Source organism: Bos taurus, chromosome 22 (assembly GCF_002263795.3).
Source record: "Bos taurus isolate L1 Dominette 01449 registration number 42190680 breed Hereford chromosome 22, ARS-UCD2.0, whole genome shotgun sequence".
In the NCBI taxonomy this organism is placed as follows: domain Eukaryota; kingdom Metazoa; phylum Chordata; class Mammalia; order Artiodactyla; family Bovidae; genus Bos; species Bos taurus.
The window spans coordinates 3354949-3377768 of record NC_037349.1 but is presented as its reverse complement, the minus strand read 5'-3'; the positions used below and the strand labels follow the sequence as shown (position 1 = coordinate 3377768).

General features: G+C 41.3%; 1 pseudogene; it reads left to right on the top strand.

Annotated features, from left to right (window-relative positions):
- The first annotated feature begins 5188 nt into the window (after positions 1–5188).
- Positions 5189–6100, top strand: LOC112443521 (mitochondrial carrier homolog 1-like; annotated as a pseudogene).
- The last annotated feature ends 16720 nt before the right edge of the window (positions 6101–22820 follow it).

The window sequence follows — 22820 nt, the reverse complement described above, 5'->3', positions numbered from 1 at the left end:
GTTAGATAAATTAGGAGCATGGGATTATCAGATACACAGTACTATATACAAAATAGATAAGGGACAAGGACTTGGTGTATAGCACAAGGATCTATATTTAACACCTTGTAATAACCTACAATGGAAAAGAATCTGAAAAAGTGTGTGTATATATACACGCGTGCACACACACACATGCACATATATACATACATATGTAACCTGGTGGCTCAGTGGTAAAGAATATGCCTACTGATGCAGAAGATGCAGGTTCAATCCCTGGCTCAGGAAGATCCCCTCCAGAAGGAAACGGCAACCCTCTCCAGTATTCTTGCCTGGGAAATACCATGAACAGCAGAGCCTGACGGGCTACAGCTCAGTCAGTTCAGTTCAGTCGCTCAGTCATGTCTGACTCTTTGCGACCCCATGGACTGCAGCACACCAGGCCTCCCAGTCCATCACCAACTCCCCGAGTTTACCCAAACTCATGTCCATTGAGTCGTTGATGTCATCCAACCATCTCATCCTCCGTCGTCCCCTTCTCCTCCTGCCCTCAAACTTTTCCAGCATCAGGGTCTTCTCAAATGAGTCAGTTCTTCTCATCAGGTGGCCAAAGTATGGGAGTTTCAGTGTCAACATCAGTCCTTCCAATGAACACTCAGGACTGATCTCCTTTAGGATGGACTGGTTGGCTCTCCTTGCAGTCCACGGGACTCTCAAGACTCATAGGGTTGTAAAAGAGATGGACACGACTTAGCAACTATAATAACAACAAAAACATATATATTTTTTGTGTTATATATTTGTGTGCGTGCATGCTCAGTTGTGTCTGACTTTTTGCGACCCAGTTGACTGTAGTCTACCAGGCTCCTCCTCCAGGCAAGCATACTAGAGTGGGTTGCCATTCCCTTCTCCAGGGGATCTTCCTAACACAGGGATTGAACCTGGGTCTCCTGCATTGCAGGAAGATTCTTTACCATCTGAGCCACCAGGGAAGATATAGATATATATCTGAATCACATTGCTATACACCTGAAACTAACACAACATTGTAAATTGTTGCTGTTCAGTCACTCAGTCATGTCCGACTCTTTGTGACTCCATGGACTGCAGCACACCAGGCTTCCTTGTCCTTCACCACCTCCTGGAGCTTGCTCAAACTCATGTCCATTGCATCAGTGATGCCATCCAACCATCTTATCCTCTGTTGTCCACTTTTCCTCCCACCTTCCATCTTTCCCAGCATCAGAGTCTTTTCCAGTGAATCAGCTCTTCACATCAAGAGGCCAAAGTATTGGAGCTTCAGCCTCAGCATCAGTGCCTCTAATGAATATTCAGGGTTGATTTCCTTTAGGATTGACAGGTTTGATCTTCTTGCAGTCCAAGGGACTCTCAAGAGTCTTCTCTAACACCACAGTTCAAAAACATCAATTCTTCAGTGCTCAGCCTTCTTCATGGTCCAGCTGTCATATCCATACATGACTACTAGAAAAACCATAGCTCTGACTATACAGACCTTTGTTGGCAAAGTAACAGCAATTGCAAATTGACCACACTTCAATTTAAAAATGCTTATTAAAAGACCTTCACTGTGAATGACTCCCTCCAGCCTCTCTGCCTCACCTTTCCCATCAGTAGAATCAGGGTATCACCTTGCTCTCAAGATTGCCTTGAGAATTAAATCAGATCTGCCCAGACATCCAGAAAACACCAAACACAGCACCTGATGATCAGAAACCTCAGCATGAATGTTGTTTTCCTCCTTTTCCAACTGGAATCACATATTAAATTTGAGGTATATAAGTACAACTGCAAGTAATGATCTATTTCCATTAGATGATATGAGAGATGTGGCTGAAACATTTCCCCAGGAGATACCTTCACCACATCCATCCCTCCCATCTACATTATTTGCATATTCCTGATGTTCCACGAATGAAATTTTAAATCAAGTCATTATCAAAGTTGAAAAATATTTAGGCTAAAATGTACTGGTGACAAATCAATTTTCCAGCAGCCTATTTTTTCTTTGATTTTAATAGTTCCTTTGGGAGCATTCATTTATAAATTATCCAATTTAAAGCACAAAAAAATATTCTCTGCAATACCAGCTTCAAAGAATAGCAAATTGTAAAGGGCACCATTTGCTTATCCATCCAGAATTGAGAAAAATCTTTTAAAGTTGCCTTCTGGTTTTTCACAAAATCAAGCTATACCCACTTGTCTTTATTCTCACTCTTCTTTCCTCATTTATTCAGCCAAACTGTTCAAATAAACTTTGAATAGCTATCACAAAACAATTCAGATATACAGAGAAAACAAATATGCAAACTGACAAATTAAAAAAAATCTCTTTATGCATAGGGGAGTTACATAAATGTGTTTCTCCAGTTTTCCTCTTTTTAATAAGAATACTTTTGCATGGAATGTGGTAATCTACATGACATACACATAAGAATGCATACATATGCGTTCCTACGCCTGCTCTCACTGACAAACACATACACACACTCTCTCAGTTCAGTTCAGTTCAGTCGCTCAGTTGTGTCCGACTCTTTGCGACCCCATGAATTGCATGCAGCACGCCAGGCCTCCCTGTCCATCGTCAACTCCCAGAGTTCACCCAGACTCACGTCCATCGAGTCAGTGATGCCATCCAGCCATCTCATCCTCTGTCATCCCCTTCTCCTCCTGCCCCCAATCCCTCCCAGCATCAGAGTCTTTTCCAATGAGTCAACTCTTACACACACTCTACTTTCTGTATAACAGATAGAGTAAACCTTAAGACCACAGGCTTTCAAGTATTGAATTTTCAATTACTTGGGAAAGAATGAAACAGAAAGTTATGGATAAAAACTTGGCTCTGAAAATAAATGAAATAACCCAGATAATTTTGAGGTTATGACTTAGGGGATAATTTGAGTATGGGCCTATTTTAGTTTACTTAACAGTATAACCTGTTTTCAAAATGTTTTTTAATTTTCTAATTTTTTCAGTACCACTACACCCTGGAGTAGAAACTATTTATAAATCATCAGTGAATTGGTTAATTTTGAGTCCTTCCTTTAGAACAGGCTCTCAAAGGGCCTTCATGAGGCAACATTTTGCTGACCTGCTTCTGATGACTGTACACTCCTATAAAGAACTTGGACTCTGCATTTTTTTTAATGTGGACCATTTTTAAACTCGATTTATTGAATTTGTTATAGTGATGCTTCTGTTCTGTATTTTGTGTTTTTGGCACCAAGGCATGTGGGATCTTAGCTTCCTGACTGGGGTTTGAACTCACAGCCCTTGCAGTGGAAGCACAGAGTCCTTCTTAACCACTGGATCACCAGGGAAGTTCCTGGACTCTGCATTTATAAAGCATTATCTTATGTCATTTTGTCTCTCCTTGACTAAATTTTCTCCATGTCTCAATCTATATGAGATTATGATATTTCAGAAGCAAAGTTCAGTTCAGTTCAATTCAGTTCAGTCACTTAGTCATGTCCAATTCTTTGCAACCCCATGGAATTGAGTCGATGATGTCATCCAACCATCTCGTTCTCTTTTGCTCCCTTCTCCTCCTGCCCTCAATCTTTCCCAGCATCAGGGTCTTTTCCAATGAGTCAGCTCTTCACATCAGGTGGCCAAAGCATAGGAGCTTCAGCCTCAGCATCAGTCCTTCCCATGAGTATTCAGGGTTGATTTCCTTTAGCCTTGGCTGGTTTGATCTCCTTGTTGTCCAAGAGACTCTCAAGAGTTTTCTTTAGGACCGCAGTTTGAAAGCAACATTTCTTTGGTGCTCAGCCTACTTTATGGTCCAGCTGTCACATATGTACATGACTACTGGCAAAACCATAGCACTGACTATATGGACCTGTTGGGCAAAATGATGTCTCTGTTTTTTAATACACTGTCTAGATTTTTCATAGCTTTTCTTCCAAGGAGTAAGCCTCATCTATGAAGTGAGGGCAAAATAGTACTCTTTGATATGATGTATGTGTTAGTTGCCAGTCATGTCCAACTCTTTGCAACCTCATGGACTGTATAGACAGGCTCCTCTGTCTATGGGATTCTCCAGGCAAGAATACTAGAGTGAGTTGACAGCTCCTTCTCCAGGGGATCTTCTTGACCCAGGATCAAACCTGAATCTCCCATATTGAAGCAGATTCTTTACCACCGTCTGTGCCACCAGGGAAGCCCTGATATGATAGTTACGAGGATTATATTAAATCATTTGTCCATATGTATTACTTAATAAATGTAAGACATTATTAGAAATAGCTTTCCTGCTGTTGATGGATACACTTTGTCATTTTTCTATCTCTCCCAAGAGAAATTAAGATTCTAGGTTGACAACTGACACAAACATTCGCCCGACACTGATTCATGCATTCAACAATTTGTGTTTGTGGAGCGCCTATCGGGCACCCAGTCTGGTAGAACTCATAGTCTAATGGGGAACACAGACACACAGGTAATTAAGAGTTCGTGTTGGGAGGAGAATAAATAAGGCATAACGAGAAACAGAAATGGTTTATTTCACAGAGGAATTGGGGCTGTCAAGGTAGATAATTTTTTAGGAATCTGAGATAAGGTGAGCTCAGCTATAAATAAGAGACACTCAGGTAAAATGTTCTGGGACTATCCTCATCGTTATATTTCCTGCCCAATTAGCAAATATTTTTGAGAACTTTCTTTTTGCTAAGAACTGCAGATACGCACATTTCTGCTCTAACATTAAACACACTTTACTAAAAAACTTTGCATCCTGTATTATGGGGGAAAAAAATAGGAGTGGGAGAAATTTAATCAAAACTTAAGAAACTTTGGAATAGAACTTTAACACACATACTAATAATCTTAATAAAAGTTACTAGTGGAAGTTAAGCCCCAGCATCACTTGAACTTACCCTTTCTCACAAGCCCTGTACCTTGGAGTTTGTTCTCCTCCCCCACATCCTCTTCAGAGATGTAGGGCCTGAAAACATTTAAGAGGCTAGTTTAATCAAAATGAAAACCAGAGTCTGGGCCCTGGGCTTGCAGTGGTGCCCAGGGCTACCCAAGGGTGGTGGGAGCCAGAGCAGGAGCCGAGGTGGGGTTCAGGCCTGCTCTCAATCCATACCCATGCATCCCTGAGCAGCCTTGCACACCCCCACCCTCAGCCTGCAGGAGGCACCATGTGTTGGGGACCTGGGCTTTGGGGACCAGTCCCTGACCTACCCACCAAGGTCTTTTCATGGCGCTGGGCACCACCATGATGGTGCTCAGTCCCCTGCTGCTCTACGTGAAGCTGCTCATCAGATGGGTCGTGAGCCCCCACCGTTGGGACCAGTGTGCTGGGGAGGGAGGTCCTCTACCCTCCAGACTTCTTCACCTATGCCGAGGACACTGCAAGTGGATGGGAAGATAGGCTCTTCCAAGGCCTGAGCCTTTTGCTGAGACATCTACCAGCCTCTCCACTGACCTGGGCAGCATGAAGGTTTTTCCTCCAGATGAGATGGAGAAGCTGTCCAACAAGGATGACTCGGGGACTTCTCTGAAGAGGGGAGAGAAGGAGACCTCCCAGATGATGCTGATACAGACCATGTCCTGTGTGTTGTCCCGCCCCCCGGGTGTCATGTCAACAGCTGCTTGGTCCATTTCATGGGGTCAGAGGCAAAGCACAGCAGAGAGTTGAGCTCCATTGGCAATATTTTCAAAGGGGGTTGCTGAGATTCTCTGTCAGCTTAGTCCTTCACCTCCTGGGAGATGCAGTTTTCCTGCGAGGCTATAACCTGCTGGCCCCTCCCTCAGTGCCCCTCCGCATCCACCATCCCTGGTGGATGATCGCTCCATGGACTGACCAGCGGGAGCCAACCCAAATTTGTGATGGGGATGCCAGTGAGCATGCTGACTTCTCTCTTCCTGCTGGTGGGTGGATCTCATGGCTGTGAACAATTGTGGGCCACAGGCAGGGCCTCCCCTCTCACTCACAGGGTTCAAGTCTGGATCCACGGCTGGAAGGACCGGAGGGTGTGGGGCCAGCATTTTTGCAGCACCCCCTGCCCCCACACCTTTCTACCACCAAGTGTCATCAGAATCCTGCTTTGCCCAGAACAACGTGAACCACCTGAAAAAACACTGCAGCCCCTAAACAATAAGGACCTACAGTAAAGCACAGGGAACTAATTCAATATCTTGTAATCAACTATAATGGAAAACGGTCTGAAAAAGAATACATACATGGATATAATGGAACCACTTTGCTATACACTTGAAACATAACATTGTAAATTGACTCTATTTCAAGTTTTTTTTTTTTTTTAGTACACATACAGACAAACCCACAGTGTCAGCCTGGCCACCATGAATGAGGTCTGATACTCTCTGAGCATCTTGAAGACCTCCAGCCCAGTTGGTCTCCAGGTTCCACATTTGCCCTGTGCCTGCACAGAAGCAGGGGCTGGGTGGGGGTTAACCTGAGCTCAAGTGGCTTGGCCACCATTACACCTGGGGAAGCAAGTAGGGCTGGGGAACTGGGGCAGAATCCCCTTCGGTTCAGTTCAGTTGCTCAATCTTGTCCAACTCTTTGTGACCACATGGACTGCAGCTCACCAGGCTACCCTGTCCATCACCAACTCCCAGAGCTTGCTCAAATTCATGACCACTGAGTTGGTGATGTCATCCAACCATCTCATCCTCTGTCATCCCCTTCTCCTCCTGCCCTCAATCTTTCCCAGCATCAGGGTCTTTTCCAATGAGTCAGCTCTTTGCATCAGGTGGCCAAAGTAGTGATGTTTCAATTTCAGCATCAGTCCTTCCAATGAATATTCAGGGCTGATTTCCTTTAGGATTGACAGGTTTGATCTTCTTGCAGCCCAAGGGACTCTGAAGAGTCTTCTCCAACACCACAGTACAAAAGCATCAATTCTTTGGTGCTCAGCTTTCTTTACGGTTCAGCTCTCACATCCATACATGACTACTAGAAAAACCATAGCTTTGACTATACAGACTTTGGTGGTAAAATCAAGTGTCTGATTTTTAATATGCTATCTAGGTTGGTCACAGCTTTTCTTCCAAGGAGCAAGTGTCTTTTAATTTCATGACTGCAGTCACCATCTGCAGAGATTTTGGAGCCCAAGAAAATAAAGTCACTCACTGTTTCCACTGTGTCCCCATTTATTTGCCATGGGACCAGATGCCATGATGTTTGTTTTTTGAATGTTGAGTTTTAAGCCAGCTTTTTCACTCTCCTCTTTAATCCTCATAAAGAGAGAGGCTCTTTAGTTCCTCTTTGCTTTCTGCCATAAGGGTACTGTTCACCAGCATATCTAAGGTTATTGATATTTCTTTCTGCAATCTTGATTCCAGCTTGTGCTTCATCCAGCCCAGCATTTTGCATGATGTACTCTGCATATAAGTTAAATAAACAAGGTGACAATAGACAGTCTTAATGTACTCCTTTCCCAACTTGGAACTAGTCTGTTGTTCTTTTTCTGGTGCTAACTGTTGCTTCTTGACCTGCATACAGACTTCTCAGGAGGCAGGTACAATGGTCTGGTATTCCCATCTCTCTCAGAACTTTACACAGTTTGTTGTAAACCACACAGTCAAAGGCTTTAGCCTAGTCAATAAAGCAGATTTTTTTCTGGAATTCTTTTGCTTTTTCTATGATCCAACAAATTTTGGCAATTTCATCTCTGGTCCTTCTGCCTTTTCTAAATCCGGCTTGAACATCTGGCAGTTCTCTGTTCACATACTGTTGAAGCCTGGCTTGGAGAATTTTAAGCATTACTTGGCTAGCGTGTGAGATGAGTGCAATTGTGCAGTAGTTTGAACATTCTTTGACATTGCCTTTCTTTGGGATTGGAATGAAAACTGACCTTTTCGAGTGCCGTAGCCACTGCTGTTTTCTACTTCAGTTCAGTTCAGTCGCTCAGTCGTGTCCGAATCTTTGCGACCCCATGAATTGCAGCACGCCAGGCCTCCCTGTCCATCAACAACTCCCGGAGTAAACTCAGACTCACGTCCATCGAGTCAATGATGCCATCCAGCCATCTCATCCTCTATCTTCCCCTTCTCCTCCTGACCCCAATCCCTCCCAGCATCAGAGTCTTTTCCAATGAGTCAACTCATTGGCATGAGGTGGCCAAAGTACTGGAGTTTCAGCTTTAGCATCATTCCTTCCAAAGAAATCCCAGGGCTGATCTCCTTTAGGATGGACTGGTTGGATCTCCTTGCAGTCCAAGGGACTCTCAAGAGTCTTCTCCAACACCACAGTTCAAAAGCATCAATTCTTCGGCACTCAGCCTTCTTCACAGTCCAACTCTCACATCCATACATGACCACAGGAAAAACCATAGCCTTGACTAGATGAACCTTTGTAGGCAAAGTAATGTCTCTGCTTTTGAATATGCTATCCAGGTTGATCATAACTTTCCTTCCAAGAAGTAAGCGTCTTTTAATTTCATGGCTGCAGTCACCATCTGTAGTGATTTTGGAGGCCCAAGAAATAAAGTCTGACACTGTTTCCACTGTTTCCCCATCTATTTCCCATGAAGTGATGGGCCTGGATGCCATGATCTTCGTTTTCTGAATGTTGAGCTTTAAGCCAACTTTTTCACTCTCCACTTTCACTTTCATCAAGAGGCTCTTTAGTTCTTCTTCACTTTCTGCCATAAGGGTGGTATCATCTGAATATCTGAGGTTATTGATATTTCTCCCGGCAATCTTGATTCCAGCTTGTGTTTCCTCCAGTCCAGTGTTTCTCATGATGTACTCTGCATATAAGTTAAATAAACAGGGTGACAATATACAGCCTTGATATACTCCTTTTCCTCTTTGGAACCAGTCTGTTGTTCCATGTCCAGTTCTAATTGTTGCTTCCTGCCTGCATACAGATTTCTCAAGAGGCAGGTCAAGTGGTCCGGTATTCCCATCTCTTTCAGAATTTTCCACAGTTTATTGTGATCCACACAGTCAAAGGCTTTGGCATAGTCAATAAAGCAGAAATAGATGTTTTTCTGGAATGCTCTTGCTATGTTGGCAATTTGATCTCTGGTTCCTCTGCCTTTTTTAAAACCAGCTTGAACATCAAGAAGTTCACGGTTCACATACTGCTGAAGCCTGGCTTAGAGAATTTTGAGCATTGCTTTACTAGCATGTGAGATGAGTGCAACTGTGCGGTAGTGTGAGCATTCTTTGACATTGCCTTTCTTTGGGATTGGAATGAAAACTGAACTTTTCCAGTCCTGTGGCCACTGCTGAGTTTTCCAAATTTGCTGGCATATTGAGTGTAGCACTTTCACAGCATTATCTTTCAGAATTTGAAAGAGCTCAACTGGAATTCTCACCTCCACTAGCTTTGTTTGTAGTGATGCTTTATAAGGCCCCTTGACTTCACATTCCAGGATGTCTGGCTCTAGGTCAGTGATCACACTATCGTGATTATCTGGGTCATGAAGATCTTTTTTGTACAGTTCATCTGTGTATTCTTGCCACCTCTTCTTAATATCTTCTGTTTCTGTTAGGTCCATACCATTTCTGTCCTTTATCGAGCCCATCTTTGCATGAAATGTTCCCTTGGTATCCCTAATTTTCTTGAAGAGATCTCTAGTCTTTCCCATTCTGTTGTTTTCCTCTATTTCTTTGCATTGGTTGCTGAGGAAGGCTTTCTTATCTCTTCTTGCTATTCTTTGGAACTCTGCATTCAGATGCTTATATCTTTCCTTTTCTCCTTTGCTTTTCACTTCTCTTCTTTTCACAGCTATTTGTAAGGCCTCCCCAGACATTTTGCTTTTTTGCATTTCTTTTCCATGGGGATGGTCTTGATCCCTGTCTCCTGTACAATGTCACGAACCTCAGTCCATAGTTCATCAGGCACTCTATCTGATCTAGGCCCTTAAATCTATTTCTCACCTCTACTGTATAATCATAAGGGATTTGATTTAGGTCATACCCAAATGGTCTAGTGGTTTTCCCTACTTTCTTCAATTTAAGTCTGAATTTGCCAATAAGGAGTTCATGATCTGAGCCACAGTCAGCTCCTGGTCTTGTTTTTGTTGACTGTATAGAGCTTCTCCATCTTTGGCTGCAAAGAATATAATCAATCTGATTTCAGTGTTGACCATCTGGTGATGTCCATGTGTAGAGTCTTCTCTTGTGTTGTTGGAAGAGGGTGTTTGCTATGACCAGTGCATTTTCTTGGCAAAACTCTATTAGTCTTTTCCCTGCTTCATTCCATATCCCAAGGCCAAATTTGCCTGTTACTCCAGGTGTTTCTTGACTTCCTACTTTTGCATTCCAGTCCCCTTAATGAAAAGGACATCTTTTTGGGTGTTAGTTCTAAAAGGTCTTATAGGTCTTCATAGAACCATTCAACTTCAGCTTCTTCAGCGTTACTGGTTGGGGCATAGACTTGGAGTACTCTGATATTGAATGGTTTTCCTTGGAAACGAACAGAGATCATTCTGTCGTTTTTGAGATTGCATCCAAGTACTGCGTTTCAGACTCTTTTGTTGACCATGATGGCTACTCCATTTCTTCTGAGGGATTCCTGCTTGCAGTAGTAGATATAATGGTCATCTGAATTAAATTCACCCATTCCAGTCCATTTTAGTTCACTGATTCCTAGAATGTCAACATTCACTCTTGCCATCTCTTGTTTGACCACTTCCAATTTGCCTTGATTCATGGACCTGACATTCCAGGTTCCTATGTAATATTCCTCTTTACAGCATCGGACCTTGCTTCTATCACCAGTCACATCCACAGCTGGGTATTGTTTTAAATCTGCCTGCAATGTGGGAGACCTAGGTTCAATCCCTAGGTTGGGAAGATCCCCTGCAGGCAATTTATCCATTCCAGTATTCTTTATTGGAGAAGTCCCTGAATTGAGGAGCCCAGCAGTCTACAGTCCATGGAGTCACAGAGAGTCGGACGCAACTGAATGACTAACACTTTCACTTTCCCCTTATCTGAAGATTTACCAAGTCTGCCTTGTGTCGGGGCAGGTCTTGTCAGGCAAAAACTCATGGGATCAGGTGCCACGATCCCATTCAAACCCCTCCAGCCAGCCCTGGATTTCATCCTACAGCTTGGCTGGGAATGTTGCTCTCCTGCTTTGTAAGTAGCATGTGACCCCCTTTCAAGAGCCACCATCATGTCCAGGCTTGTGCTGAAGTTCTGGTCAGGTTCTGCCTTCATTTTTCTCAACACTACTTTTCTGATAAAAATGCAGCACTTTCTGAATGGAACATCATGTGAATGCTCAGAATGTCCTCCATTCATTGTTTTAATGATGACACCTCATGTGCAGGACTTGGTCTCCCATGCAGCTGTGAACACCCAGATATTAGGCAGATCAAGCTCTCTGGCCCTATCCAGTTTAAAAGTTCCTAATAAGATTTTGATCTTTTCTCCCTCAAATAACTATAGTGGTGGTGATTTGGGGGGAAAAATCCTTACACTCTGAAGGGGATCAGAACATGCCAGCCCCAAATTGCCACCCTGCCATGTGGATGATTTTGAGCTGCAAGTACTTGACAAACAGCAGATGCAGGAAGGGCTCTCTGATCACCCTCATTCTACCTAAAAATAGGACATAGGATTTCCTGTGAGCAAAGTGCCCACCATGCACTAAGAAGAAGAGAACATTTTTCTGTCCAGACATGAAATGTGGATGCCACAATGAGTCTGTGCAAACGAACCTACTCAAATAACCTTTACCTCTCATTGCTGCTGCTAAGTCGCTTCAGTCGTGTCCGACTCTGTGCGACCCCATAGACGGCAGCCCACCAGGCTCCTCCATCCCTGGGATTCTCCAGGCAAGAACACTGGAGTGGGTTGCCATTTCCTTCTCCAATGCATGAAAGTGAAAAGTGAAAGTGAAGTCACTCAGTCGTGTCCGACTCTGTGCGACTCCATGGACTGCAGCCTACCAGGCTCCTCCATCCATGGGATTTTCTAGGCAAGAGTACTGGAGTGGGTTGCCATTGCCTTCTCCACATATTTCCTAACTTTTCCAAAATTTAGCATCCCCAGCCCAGCCCCTTCGCCATGAATGATCTCCATAGTGAACTGTTCTTTGTTAACATGGCATGGAAGTTCCCAGGTCTATCGCATTCCTACACCATTTTTCTTCTCTATGAAGGCTTTCAGGCTACATAAAATATTAACATCAAGTAAAATATGCATGTATTTCTCCTGTTGATCTGTCTTTTGTAGGGTTAACTTGAAGGCCTCTGCACACAACCTATGAGGATAGATGAAAAGTCTTAAGCTTCACTAAAAACCGGAAATTCTGCACTCACAATTTTTTTTTAAAATATCTTTGCAACATCTTTATTGACTCTTGAAGTCTTTCCTTTGAATAAGGATAAAGATAGAGATTGCTTTGTTCTCAAGCAATAGATAGATTCTTCACTTGATTTTTTAAATTTCTTTTAATTAGAGGATAATTGCTTTATAATATTGTGTTGGCTTGTGCCATACAACAGCATAAATCAACCACAGTTACACATATGTCTCCTCCTTCCTGAACCTCCCCGCACTCTCCACCCTATCCCACCCCTCTAGGTTGTCACAGAGCACCCGGCTGAGCTCCCTCTGCTCAATCAGCAGCTTCCCACTGGCTATCCATTTCCTACATGATAGTGTATATACGTCAATGCTATCTTCTCAATTCATTCCACCCTTTCCTTCCCCCACTGTGTCCAAAGTCTGTTCTCTATGTCTGCATCTCTATTCCCGCCCTGCAAATAGGTTCATCAGTACTATTATTCTACATTCTGTATATATGTGTTAATATATGAAATTTGTTTTTCTCTTTCTGACTTACTTCACTCTATGTAACAGGTTCTGGGTTCATCCATCTCACTGGAACTGACTCATATCATTTTTATGGCTGAGTAATATTCCCTTGTAGATATGTGTCCCAACTTCTCATAGGCAAAACACCCTTTGATATGAGTCACAGAAATATCTTCTTTGACTCACCTCCTAGAGTCATGGAAATTAAAACAAAAATAAACAAGTGGGACCTAATTAAACTAAAAGCTTTTGCACAGCAAAGGAAACTCTAAACAAGATGAAAACACAACCCTCAGAATGGGAGAAAATGATTGCAAATGAGAAAAGAACGCATGTGAGTAGTTCTGATGAGGTGGATGAAACTAGGATCTATTACACAGAGTGAAGTAAGGCAGAAAGAGAAAAAAATATCATATATTAACGCATATATATATGGAATCTATAAAGATGGTACTGATGACCCTATTTGCAGGGCAGCAAAGGAGACACAAACATAACAGACTGTGGTCACAGTAGGGGAAGGAGTGAGAGAAAGAATAGCATTGAAACATTTACCTTACCATATGTAAAGCAGATAGCCAGCAGGAATTTGCTGTGTCATGCAGGGAACCCAAATCCAGGGCTCTGTGACAATGCAGCGGGGTAGGAGGGGTGGGAGGTGGGAGAGAGGCTCAAGAGGGAGGGGATATGTGTATACCTATGGTTGATTCATGTTGATATATGGTAGAAACCAACACGATATTGTAAAGTAATTATCCTCCAAACAAAAATAAAATTAAATTTAGAGAACAATAATTGCAAATGAAACAACTGACAAAGGATTAATCTCCAAAATATACAAGCAGCTTATACAGCTCCATATCAGAAAAACAAACAACCCAACCAAAAAGTGGGAGGAAGACCCAAACGGATACTTCCCTTGATTGTTTTTTTGCTCTCTTTAAAAAAAATTTTTACTGGAGTATAGTTGCTTTACAACTTTGTTAGTTTCTACTGTACAGCAAAGTGAATCAGCAATACCTATACATACAACCCCTCTGTTTTAGATTTCCTTCCTGCTTAGGTCACCACAGATCACGCAGTAGAGTTCCCTGTGCTGTACAATAGATGCTCATTGGTTATCTATTTTACATTATACATAGTAGTGTATATATGTCATACTCAATCTCCCAATTTATCCCACCCCAGAAAACACAGATGTAGAGAACAAATGTATGAATCGCTTAATAACTTAACATAGCAGAAGTTAGCAGTTCCTGAAGCCACTAAATCATCTGTTTCTTGGTAAAGAAAGGTACATTGGCCAAAGTTTTAGGTGTTTTTCTTACATGCAGCTAAATTTTCTTCTTTAATTATAAGAAAGCTTATATCTGATCACTTCAAAACATGAACATTCTGGGCCAACTCGCATAGGAATCAACACAACTTCCTCTTAAATGCTATCTTTCCTTAATTTACCAACCACTTTAAGAAACACACATCGCTTCAGAACAAATCCTGTCCCAAATTGCAAATAATTCACAGTTTAGTAGGAAAGATAGACACAGTCAAATTGTACAGTCTTAAAGTAACGACTATATTAGAGAAAGAAGAGCTAGAAGTGATGAAATTTCTGGTGCTAATTTTGAAAGGTTTCTCCAGTTGTTTGTAACAGAAGAAACACCAAAATAGAAGGAGGAGGAGGAGGAGGAAGGGGAGGAGCTGAAGAAATGGGTTTCTAGGTAGAAAGGAGTCTGGGAATGCATTTCAGAGAGAACAAACTTAAAATGTAAAGATGTAAAGTCCCTCCTTAGAGTATAAAAGAAGGCCACTTTGTCTCTCAAGTCTCAACAAATTCTTAATATTTTACCCCTTATTCCTCTGGTTCTAATAATCACTGAGAAACTGTGGCCAAGCCTTCTGGAATCAAACTCAACTTTTCTGCTTTCCTGAAAAGATGTTTTGGGGAATGGAAACGAGCTAGGATGAAGAAAATGGTCTCCAAGGCTGGATTTGGCTATTCTCCTAGGTGAGGACTATAAACAATTTCTGGCCAGAGTGGGTGCAGGACTAGATGTAAGGAGGAGATATCTTTACTTGAGAAATTAGCCCTACTGGTGCAGAAGATGGCTGTGGGCCTGTGGGCTGGCAGAAACAGAGACCACAAAAGCTGAGTGATAAAATCCTCACTAAGAGACAAGGAGGATGTTAATACAGCCCACAGAGGAACCAGGAAGATGGTGAGGTTTCTGCTCCAAGTGCTATAGGATAAAGTGGTGCTGGGGAAAAAAAATGTTTTAATAGAGGTTTTTGTTTGTTTGTTTGTTTTTAATACTCTAGTTATTTGTTCCATACCATCTAATGTAGCCCTTCCACATAAACCCTACAACATACAATAAAACTCTTGATCTGCAGTTATTTTGGAGGGAGGATTAGGAGATATGCCACGTGGAAGATGAAAAATCCCCATTTCCACATAATAGAAATAGAATAAGACAGAACACCTGGGCTTCCCGGGTGGCACTAGAAGTCAAGAATCCACCTGCCGATGCAGGAGATGTAAGAGAGGCAGGTTCCCTCCCTGTGTCGGAGAGATCCCCTGGAGGAGGGGATGGCAACCCACTCCAGTATCTTGCCTGGGGAATACCATGGACAGAGAAGCCTGGTGGGCTGCGGTTCATGGGGTCACAAAGAGCCAGACACGACTGAGCGACTAAGCAGCGGCAGCAAGAGAGAACGCTTAAGAAGAGCTTTAGTGGGATGACAGATTTAAATTCCCGAAAGAAAAATAAATTATCAACAAAGGATCCTATATCAAACAAAAGTATTCTTTGAAATTAAAAAAAAAATTCAATGTGAAAGAAAAAGAACTTTGAATTTCTTAAAAACCACGAACTTAGGTGTTGGGATCAATCTCCTCTAGATTGTAAGAACCAGGAGACTCCAGGTAACATGACATGGAGTTAAACTTGTGATCTTGGTTTACATTCACTTTTAATATTCTGTGTGTGTCCCTCCTGGCAGCAACGTTATGCCCTTTTAACATAAATATATTGACTTTCGGATGTATTCCTTAGACAACCAATTGCCCAAAAGCAACTACAGGAGTCAATATATGTTTAATATGTGTTCCAGAGAGAAGACCTTCTGCCTTCAGGTAATAGTGATAAAGAAGGAAGTGATTGGTCCCTATCCGTCCTCAAAGGGAAGATACTTGAAGCTCAAGTTCACAGCTTGTATATTTTTGTTTTTTCAGCGTTTAGTCCATTTCCTAGCTCGTAGCTTACAGTAGCAGTTTTAGTTCATGTAATTGTGGAATGTAGCAAGTCCAAAATTTGCAAAGGACGGCTGCTGCTGCTGCTGCTAAGTCGCTTCAAGTCGTGTCCAACTCTGTGTGACCCCATAGATGGCATCCCACCAGGCTCCCCCATCCCTGGGATTCTCCAGGCAAGAACACTGGAGTGGGTTGCCATTTCTAGCCTGCAAACCCAGGGAGCAGCTGATGCTTCATTTTGAGTCTAAAGGTTTCTCCTAGCAGAATTCTCTCCTTTTTTTTTTTTAAACCCTTTTAAAAAACTTTTTTTTTTTAATGAAGTATAGTTTATTTACAATGTTGTGTTAGCTTCTGGTGGCTCACACAGTAAAGAATCTGCCTGCAATGCAGGTTTGATCCCTGGGTCAGGAAGATCCCCTTGAGAAGGGAATGGCAACCCACTCCACTATTCTTGCCTGGGAAATCCCATGGACAGAGCAGCCTGATGGACTATATAATCTATGGGTTGCAAGGAGTCAGACACTTTGAGTGACAATCACATTAATATAGCATATATATTATAAACATATATTCATATATTATATATTTATATTAAAGTGTTTATATATAATACATTTTTATTTATAAATGTATATAATAGATAATTTACATTACAGCAATATATGTCACTATATTATATGATATAAATTATAGTAATTTTAAGATATTTCATAAATACAGATTTGTTATATATAAATATATTAATATAAACATATAATGTATAAGTGTATTAAATTAATATATTGATATTAAATGTATTTATTTTAACAAACACAATTATGGTTAATATATAATAGATTCATATATTATAGTTACATATCAATAATGTATATAATATACAAATATATATTTATTTGTAATAAATTTATATTTATGAAATATGGAAAATATGTAATATAATTTATATTACATAACATCTTATGGAAAAGCCCAAATGAACATCTTGGTCAACACAATATATAATACATATTTGCATATACAATATGCTAATATATTATATAATTATATATATAAACTAATACTATTACATATAAATTAATATATAATTATATATATTTGAAATAACTCATCTCACTCTTTTGTTTATGTAAATTTCAATGCCTGAAATTAATACTATTCTTATTGTAAAAGGCAATAAGCAGTGAGAAAATTTCTCATCGAGAGACAGTTGAGAGAGATATCAGAAAACAGGTTACAGGGCAGCAACGAAGGGAAAGAAAACTATCTACTGCTCAGGTCAGCATCGGGTGAATTCACACCCACCAGTGGCTTCATTAAGCTCCCTCATTTCACAGACCACAGAACCAAAATCAGGGGATTCTCAGGTGGACCCACATATTCTTTCTGATGCTTCTCCAAAAGACTGAAGAAAAGGGAAACACCTCCCCAAGACATGCTATGTAGCCACCATCACTCTGATAACCAAAATCAGATAAAGATACCACCACCAAAAAAAGGTGTCACCAGTAGAGAAAATTACAGGCCAATACCTTTGATGAATATAGATGCAAAAATTCTTAACCAGTTGTTGGCAAACCAAATACAACAACACATAGAAGAGGTCATACACCATGACCATGCTGAGTTTATCTCAGGCTCATAAAGATGTTTCAGTGCATGCAAATCAATCAATGTGATACACCACATCAACAACAAACAAGACAAGAGTGACATGACCAGCTCAGTAGACGCAGAAAAACCGTGTAATAAAATTCAACATCCATTCCTGATAAAAACTGTTACAAAAGTGACTACAGAGAGAACATATCTCAGCATACTAAAAGCTATTTATGACAAACCCACAGCCAATATGGCACTTAACAGTGAAAAGCACTTTGCCTTCTTTCTAAATCTAGAACAAGGATGCCCATTCACATCATTTCTGCTCAAAATAGTATTGAAAGTTGACACACAGCAATTAGACAAGAAAGAAAGAAAATGTATCTGAGTTAGAATGGAAGAGGTAAAACTGTCAGATGACTTGATACTACACAGAGAAAACCTTAAAGACTCCACGCACAGACTAAGAACTGATAAACAGACTCAGCAGGGTAGCAGGATCCAAAATCCAAACAAACAAACAAAAAAAGTAAAGGTAAGTGGTCTGTCAGATTTTGAACCCCAGCCATATGTCACCAAAGCCCAGTGCTGCGAACCCATGACATTAAACTGCCCTGCCTGGCTTCTTATGTGTGGTTGTAAAAAACGAATGAAGTCTTGGCTCACTCTACTGGAAAGTTGTGAATGCTTCGGCTAATTTATGACCTAGCTGTGCCAGGGAGGAAAAGCATTCCCTCCTCACTGTATTTCCAGAGAGACAGCTGTACAGTGATCTTCGTGTGACCTTCCTAGCTCTAGCTCCCTCCTAGGGTTTTAATATATGCTTCCTGGATAAACTGAAAACAAAGGAATGAATGAATGCCTACATGCAAAGAAAAAAACCTGAATGCTAATATTAGCTTCTGCTAAAGATACCACGAGTGTCACAATAGGCTTCTCTGCATACCAGGTATTGTGAAGTCATTCAGAGTTCACATGTCCACGAAGACAACATCAAATGAATTATTTTAAGCTGTCATTTCTGAGACTAAGCTCTGTGCTGACGAAAATAAGTGAGTAAAGCAGCAGCAAGGAAACACGCCTGGATCCTGACATGGGTTGTGCCTGCGAAACAGAGCAGGAAATTTTAACAGCTGGGAGGAGATACAGCAGGAAGCTAGCTTCAATCCTCTTGACTTCAGCAAAGAGAGGCCAGGAAAACACTAGCAAATGAACCTTGCAAGGAACAGATAACACCTAATTTAGCCCATCCCAACAATGTCACAGGGGCTTCCCTGGTGGCTCAGATGGTAAAGAACCTGCCTGCAGTGCAGGAGACCCAGATTTGATCCCTGGGTCCAGAAGATCCTCTGGAGAAGGGAATGGCAATCCACTCCAGTATTCTTGCCTGGAGAATTCCGTGGACAGAGGAGCCTAGCAGGCTACAGTCCATGCAATCGCAAAGTCAGACATAACTGAGTGAGTTTCACTCCACTTCAACAATGTCACACATGTATATTTTGGTGTGTGAGCCCTAGAGGTTTTCTATAGCACAATTACACAACCAGGGCCCCAGTGCAGCAAAACTCAGTGAAACGGTGTGGCACAGTGATGCTGAGAAGGGCTGAGGTCCTCACCTATCTGTAGAAACTAGTGTCATTAAGGCTCAAGCAAGCTATAATGAAACAGCCATTTGAATAACTAAGGATCATGTTAAAAATTAAGAGGATCCCTGGGGATGGGGGTACCTCAGAGCATTTTGATGCCATCTCTGTTTTGATAACATTCTTGCTCTGTCACCTAGAAAAAAGTTATCAATTTACTCTGTATCTCAATTTAGCCAGCCATAAAATGAAGATGATATTCCTTTTTAATCTATAAGCCATATAAAATTATCTAATTCCAGTAATAGGCTAGAGGTCATAGGTCAATAATTCCTCAAAGGTATTCCAAAATTCAAAATGCTGGGCAAACTTTTTTTCATAAGGCATTTTACAACAAGAATTTATCTGACATGAACAGATTTAGTGGTGAAAACTGACCTGACATAATCTGAAGCTTTTTATTTATTTAGCCCCATGCTAATGTGATTGATTAAGGACATTGTTCAAGACTCTTTCAGGACTGTTATAAAGTATATGGAATATAAGCTGTTTTAACTTTCTAAAAGTAAAAAAAGTTGAGTTTTAAAGTATCAATACATCTGGTCATAGGGATTAATATTCAACAAATATAAATAGCTCTTACAACTCAACATCAAAAAAAATTAAAAATGGGCAGAAGATCTGAATAGATAGTTTTCCATAGAGGAAATGCAGATGGCCAACAGGCACATGAAAAGATGCTCAACATCAATAGCCATCAAAGAAGTGCACATCCACTCACAATCACAAAGACATATCACCTCACACCTATTAAAAGGGCCGTGATCAAAAAGAACACAAATAACACATGCTGGAGAGGGTGTGAAGAGAAGGGGATCCTCCTACACTGTCGGTGGGAGTCTAAGCTGGTACAGTCACTGTGAAGAGTGTATGGAGGTTTCTCAAAAAACGAAAACAGACTACCACGTGACCTAGCAATTCCATTCCTGGGCATCTATCTGGAAAAAAAAAAAAAACACACCACCAAAAAGATGTATGTAGCCCAGTGTTCATAGCAGCATTATTTACAATTGCCAGCATACAGAAGCAACTTCAGTGTCCTTCAATAGATGAACGGGTAAAAAAGTGGCATAGCTAGATAGTCAGGCAGACAGACAGACAGATATAATGGAATACTACTAACCCATAAAAACAGAAATTTTGCCATTTGTAGCAACTTGGATGGACTTCTGTGAAGTTAAGTCAGACAGACAAAGAACAAATACTGTATGATGTCATTTATGTGTGGAGTCTAAAAAGTACAACGCACCAGTGAATATTAAAAAAAGAAGCAGACCCACAGATACAGAGTACAGACTAGCGGTTACCAGTGAGGAGTTGGGGAGGGGTAACGCCGAGATTTATTTTTTTCATGGTTCAAACTGCTTTAACCTTCAATAACACCAAATCTACAAAATGTAGACCACAAATATCAATAAAACTTAAAACCAGCCGTTTCACCAGTGGTTAAATTTAGTATTCATAAAATATCCTCACATTTGAAAATAATTTAGATTCAATTTTTCTCACTTTGCAAGAATGCTCATGCATGCACAGTAACTGAGAAATGAGAGCGCCTTAGAAATTGTATTTGTTCTTGTAGTGAAATGATTTCAAAGCAAAGTAATGAAAATTCTTCCAAATGTTTATAGAAAAAGAGTATGGTTAGTATGAGATGGAAATCCAATTTAACATATTTTATATAAATTAGAACTTATAATAGTCATAATGTTCATGTTGGCCACAAAGAAAAGTGTCAACTCTGTCAATATAAGCTTGAAAGAAGACGATAAATATTGATGTGGAGAGTTCTTCTCTAGGTATGCTCAGCATCAACTAAATCTTTTAGTCTCCTTAACAGTCTGCATTTTTCTGTCCTCAGTTACAGAGATGAGCATCACCAGACATTCACCAGTCAGAAGACACACTCTGGAAAGTGACTGTCATACTAAGTGTCTAGTTAAGCTAACCTGTGGCTCAAAAGGATTCACCACTTGGATTAATTAACTGATTCCAACCCAATCTCAAATAGTAACAAGTGAATGTGGGTCTAAGTCTCAGATGGTCTGTGCAGAAACACTAGCGCTATGGGCACGAGCAGCGGCTCATACAACAACCCTTACGCACCAAAGTCCCATTCATTGCCAAACTGTGCAAATGGCTTAGCTATCCTCATGGCATGCTTCTCATAGAAAACTAAAATTCTAAGGGTTTTGCTGACTGAACGTTTAATACTCATAACCCTCTATGAGTTAACGTCAATCATTTCCTCCATTTTACAGATACAAAAGCAAGTGCTAAGAGACGTCCCAAGATCAAGCTAGTGACAGATTTGGGAGAGGAATCTAGCTTTGCATGTCTCAGGGTCCCAGTTCTTAACCATTATTGCCTCAAGAACTCCTTGCCTTTGCCACCCAAAACAACAAGCCCACCAGTCTCATCATTTTCTTTCTCCCCCTAGTACGCAAGATGTTAAATATACACACACCCCATAAAGCAAAAAGATCTCTCATCTTATAGAGCCATATCTCACTATGGAACTAAAGGCTTTTCATACTAATCATATCATTCTGAGGTCAAGTCTTGTATCTTTTCCCCCAAATTCCAAAGAGATACACTCTGAGAGTCTGCAGCCCTGAAAGAGATCGACAGGGTATCGTGCTCCATTAAGAAGGCAACTGCAGGGACCTCCCTGGTGGTCCGGTTGGCTAAGGCTTTGCATTCCCAATGCAAGATGCCTGGGTTCAATCCCTCATCAGGAAATTAGATTCCACACGCCACAATTACGAGTTTGCATGCCACAACCAAGACCCAGTGCAGCCAAATAAACAAATAAAAATAGATTTTTTTTTCAGTTGTATTTATTTATTTATTTTTTACTTTGCAGTATCGTATTGGTTTTGCCATACATCAACATGCATCCACCATGGGTGTACACATGTTCCCCATTCTGAACCCCGCTCCCACCGCCCTCCCCATCCCATCCCTCTGGGTCATCTCAGGGCCCCAGCTCCAAGCACCCTGTATTATGCATCGAACCTGGTCTGGCGATTCGTTTCACATATGATATTATACATGTTTCAGTGGCATTCTCCCATATCATCCCACCAAAACCCAGAACAACACTGATGACAGAAATTAAAGGGAAAAAAGAAAATAGGAAGCAGCTTCAGTGACAGAGCAGAGACTGCAGTGCAGCACAGCAAAGCCAGTGAGGCCACTGTTGGGCTTCCACATAGCAATCAGTAACCAGAGAAGAAAGACATCAAGTCCATCTCCACTGAACCACGTGTCACTAAGAACAACTACCTGGCTTTTCGTGTCTCATTTTCCAGCTTTTTTCCCTGCTAACATCAGGCAGAGGCTTCTGTCCTTCAGGAATTCATATCTAATTTGCTAATGGGCATTTAATTTGCTGAGACTAAAGCCGAGGCTCCAATATTTTGGCCACCTGATGCGAAGAACTGACTCTTTAGAAAAGACGCTGACGCTGGGAAAGATTGAAGGCAGGAGGAGAAGGGGATGACAGAGGACGAGATGGTTGGATGGCATCACTGCCTCAATGGACACGAGTTTGGGCAAGCTGTGGG